Below are 6,000 nucleotides of genomic sequence, written 5' to 3'. Positions count from 1 at the left end.
ACTCAAACCCTTTTGTTTGGTCACATATAAATACTATGAGCGTATCAAAGAGGAACATGACAGGTGTTCCATAATTTAATATTATTATGGGCTACCTTCATGAAAACGGAGATAAGGGCAACTCTACAGCGACTTATCCAAATTTCATCTATATTCTCATAATATCTAATAAATGAATATAGATTCTATTTCTATCTAATTAAATTTGAATTAAAGATTTAAATACAAATATTTAATCTAATTAAAATAAGATAATCGTTTAACAGTTTGAGACAATTATAAGATTAAACATGTTAAGAATATGTTTTAAACGAATGACAATACACACACATCACAATGACAAAATCATATATAAAAAACAATACTAAGTTGTTGAAATAAGAGAATTAATTGAATTAAATTTGAATTTATTCTAATCATATTGGGATAATACTATTATTTTCATCGACCCTAGCTGTCAATATCATGGGGTTAAATAGAATTGTCGAGAAGGTAATGAATGATTCGTCCATGTGAGATGTGACCCGACCTCCCCTTTTGTGTTTGTTTGAATGTGTGAAGAACGTGATAAAAAAAAAAGGAAAATGGGGAAGACGTGATGAGGTTTGGGCCACAGACTGCACCGCCCATGTCTCAATGGAAAATGAAATCCAAATTGTGTGGACAACATTCAATCGGCGCTTACAGAGACAAGATATCATATATATAAAAAAAGATTTGGCGAGTGTTTTCTCATTTGAATTATGAATTAAGATGGATAGGAGGAATCTTAAGCAACTTTTTGGCCCCTTTGTTGGTTTACTTGTGAAATTTTTTTCTCCTGTACTTTAGGTGTCAATTATTTTACCCATAATTCTACCTATTAATATAGAATTAAATAATAATACATCATCTCAAAATTTAAAAATAAATTTATTTAAATAATATATATTCATCTAATTTATTAATCATATATAAAATTATATAAGGCGTCACATATCCACTCTTTAATTTAATAACATGTTTAATCTATAAAAGGTGGGGTTGAACTCCATTATTTTGATTCTTTTTGTCCTTTCAAGACAGAGGATAACGTTAATTAATAGTTATACTCTCAATTATTATTCTTTCTTCTATTTTATATATCGTCAATTAAGTTTAGAGATGGTAATCGGGTCATTCAAATAGGATACAAGACAATTATTTTGTGTTAAGATTGCATTCCGTTCGGGTCAATGGAAATTCAGTTTAGATCGGGTCAAATCGGGTCGATTGGTTTCGAGTCGGGTCAAGCTTTAGATTTTTGGGACAATTCGGGTAGGTTTCGATTCGGATCAATATTCAGATTTTCGGGTCAATTCGGGTTGACTTTGGTTCAGATCAACTTTTAGATTTTCGAGTTAATTCAGATTGTTTCTGTTTAGATAAACCATCTTCACTCTTTGTGATTATATATTGTCACATCCCAAATTCAGAACTAAATTTTAATTTAAATGAATTAAATTAAATTATAATATTTCAAAGTATAAAAATAACTTTATAAATTATAATAAATTTTAGGATTGCTTTAAAAGTTATTAGATATATAGATGGTCTTTTAAAATAGCAAAGATTATATTAAATTATTAAACTATTACTGAATGTGGTGATGAATTAATTGTACAATATGAAAAGATGATAAAAATTATATCATTATACTATTTACCTAATTACTAAAAATAGATAATAATAATAATGATGATGATGATAAATAGATAAATAAATAAATTATATGTTCACTTAGACTCAATTATTGGGTTAAAATTGGGTCAAAGTTCGGTTCGGTTCGGGTATGGATAAATTAAATTTGGGTTGCTTTCAGTTTGGGTTATTTTCGGTTCGGGTTAATTTTCGGTTCAGGTTACTTTCAATTCCTTTCGGTTTGGATTGATTTCGATTAAAATATAATTCAGGTTGGTTTCGGTTCGATTCGATTTATTTCAAGTTTCGGATTAATTTTTTAGTTCTTGATATTCGTGTCTATACATGATCTCGATTGGGTAATTGAGTACAAGTAAAATTTGTCAGGCCTAATTAAGTTTAACTCAATCGGTATTAAGTATCGATATAATTTATATATTTAAATGTTTAATATCTTTTAAAAGATGAGAGGGGATTTAAATAAACTAGACATTATATAAAAGGGGTAAAATACACAAATAATCTTCTGATTATAAAAAATTGTTTTATTGAGTCCCGAGACTACTAAAAGTTATAAAATAATATTTTGACTATAGAACAATGCTTTGTTGAGTCTCAGCTATTAAAATTTACAAAATAATCACCTGACTATTTGTATGTTCCTAACTCATCATTTTCTGTTAAAAATTAACGTCAGTTTGAGTTAGATGTTAAATTGTTGATTGTGATATGATAAAATATGATCTCAAATTCTCAAACGAATATCATATATCAATCAACAAGTTAACGCAACTTAGATTATCATTAATTTTTTTTAACAAAATAGGACAATTTTTGAACATATGAACCGGTGATCATTATGTAAATTTTAATAGTCGAGTGATTTAACAAAGTAATGTCATATAATATGGGAACTATTTTATAATTTTTTAATAGTCGAAATACTCAACAAAGTAATACCCTATAGATAGAGATCATTTGTGTACTTTACCCTATATATGTATTAAAAAAATTGTATACTTTAATTTCTACGCAATCCGATTTAGAAGTTTTTTTTAAGGAATGTAGGGTAAATCACATTATTTGAAATCAAATAAGAAAAAATGGTATACCATCAAATTACTAAGTTTATTAGTATATTTGATAAATCATTAAACTTTATTTTACTGAAAAATAAAATTTCAATATTTTAATTTTCTAATTGTATTGATAATTTTCTTGAACTTTGCTTATTACAAACAAATCAACAATAAATGGTTGAATATGATAAGTGGATCTCGCTAAGAATATTAAATTGGGTTATATTTTTCAAAGCTTTATATTTTAATCAAATGATTTCTTTTTTTATTAAAAAAAACAAAAACATTCGAATTATTATATTTAATTCTTATTTATAAGTACTCAAAATTATATAAAATAAAATATTAGTAATAAATTTAAAATAATGAAGGAAAATTTTCCATAAATGTAGATCTTCTTTTATTGTCGATAACCACATAAAGACATTATTTTGGTGGTTTGATGGAATTTACAACCCTAAAGTTTAAATCATGTCCCATTCCCCAAATGTATTTGATACTTATTTATTTTTGTAATAACAAAGCTTAATTTTTATTAGTATAGCAAAAGGTTTTATAATATAAATTCAACACTAAAATATTACTTATAGTGTGATATGATATGACTATAGCAGATTCACATCATCTATGAGAATTAAATCTAATATCATATAATTATAATTGTTTTTTCTATCATTCCCCTAGATAGTTATTGTGATCTTGGTCATGAAATCAATATTAAGGGATTGTATATAAACTCTTATGTAAAGGAAAAATTATTAGATTGAATTGATCACGTCATCCATGGTCTCAGTCAATAATATTTGGCCATTTTATTTTTTTCAAGACGAATCTTCACATCTTTTCTACATGTAAATAAGAAGTGGGTAGTCGTTTGAAAGTTATTTTAAAATTTATGAATCTCATCCATCGGGATCCTTGATGATGTGGCGATTCGGATCCATCAAATATTTTTTTCATGTAAAGTTTGTCGATTCTGGATTTTTCTCTCTCTCTATCCATACTATATATCATCTTCTTCGTCTTATTAAAACATTCACTGCAATTTTTCATTCAAAACGAAAGAGATAAACCACCGAAAATTATTATAATCATAATATTTTCGTTAACAGTTTTCTTTTGATTAATTTTCATCAACTGATAGAGTAAATATGAACTAATTTTAATTTAAAATAAATCAATCGAAATAAACCTTTAAAAGTAAAATAACGGACCCGACTCTCCATTATTAAGTGATGCTCACTAGCATTGTACGCATCCTCTCATCTTTATATATTTGATTATATTTTAATTTTATTTAAAGTGTTTTATATTCACTCTCCATTATTGTTATTTTTTAATGTTTTAAGTTAAAATATTAATAATGTTAGGCATGTCAACGTTTAATATCAAATAACAAAAAAATTATTTATAAACATATATTATCTTGTATTAACCTAAATTAATAAAAAAATTATTTTAAAAAATTCAGTCAATTAACGATAAACATATACACATGTTGCAGATTATTTAAATTAATTTTTTTTTAAAAGAAATAACATTTTTTTAATATTCAATATCGCTCAATATATTTGAGAGTAACATATTGCTGATATAAATCACATAAGATTATATCATTATAGGTTCATAGTATAATCTTTACATCTCGATTTATTTTTTTAGTTATTATATTTCTAAAATTATGAATTTCAAGTTTAATTTAAACAATAACCATTATATTCTTCACCTAGGAATCATCGAATTATATAATATAAATTAAATATTTTATATGAATTAATAATAAAATATAATTTAAAATAATTGAATTAATATAAAAAACTACCATTTATACATAATAGGTAAATTTATAACAGTATTTGATCTAAATTTTATTCCCACGAATCTTAATGAACAACAAAAAATCTAGAACCCTTGAGCTTACTCTCTTCTGGTTGATGGTGGCCTCCAGTCAAGTGTCTAGTATCATCATAGGATCTAAATTCTTCTATAACAAGCCGAAGTCACGTGTCACACAGCGGCCGTTAACATGTATAACTCTCACACTTGTATAAGTGAAAATACCTATCAGATCCCTCTATTATAAAAAAATTACATCAATCTAGTCCTTTTATTATAAAATAAATCAATTAAATTCATCTATTATAGAGACCAACTCAAATTAATCCAATTATAAGGTTTGGCTCAAATTATGTAGCACTTAACGTACTATCAGTGGCTTAACAGTCGAATATGATACCTTCATCGCCGCCGACAAGGAACCGTTCACGCTCGAAGGTGTTGATTATGTGCCGGGCGACGCCAAATCTAACTCTTGCTTTTGGATCATTTACCACGTACAGGATCACTCAACATCTAACGTTTGTCTCTCATTTTGCTTTGAGTTTCATCCTAATGGTTATTTTTGCTAAGGATGAGCACTGTGTGATGTTTTGGTGCAAGGACTTTGAACAATGTAATGTACTTGATGATAAAATAATTTCAGTGACCGAAAATGTCTTATAATATACGATTTTAACTATTTTTTTTGAATTTACGAAAATAACCAACAAATTCGCAACGCGAACTTCAATTTCGCAACACAGTTTCCAAATTCGCAACACGGAATTTCAAATTCGCAACTCAATTTCTGAATTCGCAACGCGAATTTCTTTTCGCAACACAAGTTTCATTTTCGCAACAAGATTTTCTAATTCGCAACACGAATTTTGTTTTCGCAACTCGATTTTCGAATTCGCAACACGAATTTTAATTTTGCAACAGTTTTATTTTCGCAACACAAATACGCAGCAGCAACTCATAACCTAAATCCCTAAACCGCAACTCATTCCATCCCCATCTCTTATTCTCTCCGACGACATCCGTTCCTATATCCAACGACATCCTTCCCCATCTCTATTTTTTTTACATAATTTTATTTCTATATAATTTTCAATGATTTCTCTCCCAAATTATCAACTCAACTTAATAAAGGTATTTTTTATCTAAGGTATGATGATATCTAGTTTATAGCTCATTTGTTTAGTAAATCTGTCATTAAAAAAGTTAACTTATGAAACTCTAATGTTACTTGTTTCAAAGAAATTGAATTTAGAGCCTCTAAGTGGATTTAGGCTATCTTATCAGAGAAAAGGTAAAGTTTATTGGTTAACTGACAATGAAGATGTTGAACGATTCATTGCTTATATTAGTGTTTCACAAGATGATGTTACACTGAATGTTGTTGAACCTAGAAGTAGTGAAATTGGGTAATAGCATTTATAAT

The sequence above is a fragment of the Hibiscus syriacus genome, unplaced genomic scaffold (genome assembly GCF_006381635.1).
Source record: "Hibiscus syriacus cultivar Baekdansim isolate YM2019G1 unplaced genomic scaffold, ASM638163v2 tig00117021_pilon, whole genome shotgun sequence".
Classification (NCBI taxonomy): Eukaryota; Viridiplantae; Streptophyta; class Magnoliopsida; order Malvales; family Malvaceae; genus Hibiscus; species Hibiscus syriacus.
The sequence above is the reverse complement of the archived record's forward strand: the minus strand, read 5'-3'. Positions refer to the sequence as shown.